The sequence below is a fragment of the Melopsittacus undulatus genome, chromosome 2, assembly GCF_012275295.1.
Source record: "Melopsittacus undulatus isolate bMelUnd1 chromosome 2, bMelUnd1.mat.Z, whole genome shotgun sequence".
Lineage (NCBI taxonomy): Eukaryota > Metazoa > Chordata > Aves > Psittaciformes > Psittaculidae > Melopsittacus > Melopsittacus undulatus.
Genome location: NC_047528.1, coordinates 50,673,744 through 50,675,459, shown reverse-complemented (window position 1 = coordinate 50,675,459; position 1,716 = coordinate 50,673,744). Strand labels below are relative to the sequence as shown.

General features: G+C 47.7%; 1 non-coding gene across 1 annotated transcript; it reads left to right on the top strand.

The window, feature by feature from the left end:
- Window positions 1–1,034: 1,034 nt before the first annotated feature.
- Window positions 1,035–1,107, top strand: TRNAF-GAA (transfer RNA phenylalanine (anticodon GAA)). Its single transcript has one exon. It is a non-coding gene; the product is annotated as a tRNA-Phe (tRNA).
- Window positions 1,108–1,716: the final 609 nt, after the last annotated feature.

Genomic DNA, 1,716 nt, shown 5'->3' with positions numbered 1-1,716 from the left:
ACAGACTTTCCAAAAATGGTGTAATTTGAGGAAGAATACACTCTGAAAGCAGAAGGAAATATGTGTGTGTGTGTCTTCAGATACTCACGGGTCCTAGTTTGGGAGAAGGCTGTTTCCACACTTGAAAAGGAGGGAGGGGTTTGTTAAACTCCTCTATTGCTGTGAAAGAGGCAGAGGTTTGTTTGCCTTTTTTTTTGACTGACACGAGGGAGCAGCAGTGGACAAGCTTGCAAAGCAGGGTTTCTCCACACACAGCATGCAGGGAGCATGGATAGGGAATGTTCTCACAGGGAGCTTCATCTAGACCCATGGGATGGGCAAATATGCACAAACTTGAGATGTGAGTGTCAAGCACCAGCACCACATTTGTCAGTGTGCACACTTGGATGCATCCTTTGTATTTGGCTGGTAGCCATACATATCACACTGTAGGAGTGCGATAACAGTTGCCCGTTGCAACACATGCCGATCTGGCAGTGTGAGGATGAACTGTTTTTCCTTACAACTATGCTTAGTCAGGATTTGTGAGTTGTGCAGACACACAGATCTTCTGCACATCTCTGAGCAAGACCATGTTAAAATGAGGATAGAGATGCCCTTGCTGTTTGTGTCTTGTTTGTGGTACATCATCTCCCTGCAGTTTGTCAGGCTTCAAAATAAAATCCCTGAAAGTTGAAGCAAAACCACTGCCGATTTAACACTCCTGAATTCCAGAATATTCTAGTTCCTGTTGCTCCCCAAATAATCCAAGGAGCCACAGCTGAAAAACCTTTATAAACCTGATACCAAATGCATGTAGGTTGTGTACTGTGCATAGATGTATTCATGTAGTTTAGTGCTGTTGTTATGTTTGTCTTTGCCTTAAGACGTTTTATTTACAAAGACTCGTCATCAGTTAGTTTGCAGTATTCATGGATCGGCAATGTGGGACGAGTGACAGCTGTCGCGTTTAACCCACCGTGCACAGATGTGTACCCAGAAGTGGGTGGAGAAGAATAGATTAGTGATATCACTTTGACGAGCCTGCCGGCAGAGCCGAAATAGCTCAGTTGGGAGAGCGTTAGACTGAAGATCTAAAGGTCCCTGGTTCGATCCCGGGTTTCGGCAGTAACGTTTTCTTCCTTTTCCTGCGGCTGCGAGGAAGGCAGCGGCCGGCTGCCGCCCCCCCTCGGGCTCTGACCGATCCCCACGGCCCGGACGCTTCCTGCCCGGCACGGCCGCTGTCTTGGCGCCAGGCTGCGGGGCCGCTTGGGGGAGGTGTTAGCGGGGGTGCAGCTTGTGACATTCCCTGGAGCTGGTGGCAGCATTGGACTCAATGGACCCCAACGGGGTCCTCCACCATGGCCTGGGATTTGCTGTTGCCTTCCTCAGGTGGCTCATTTTAAACCAATAAAAAGCAATGGAGGCATCCCCAGTGGTGAGACTGAGGGAAACGGTGCCTTTTTCGCAACGCTTTGAGTTCCTCATTTTAAAACACTTTCTCCCGCTTTCAGGTGAAGTTTCGTAATCTTTGTAATATACTGACGCCAGAGCAATAGACAGAAAAGGGTCTTTCACTATTGGCATCACCACTGCAAAACACAGCAGTAAATCAGCTCCTTACCCTTATTTAGCATCTTTCATCTATTAATGATAAGGTATCGCTGGTCCTTTTTAATCACAGCATCCCATCAAACACTGCTGTTGAATTGGTTGTCTGATACAAGGAGCTCCCAC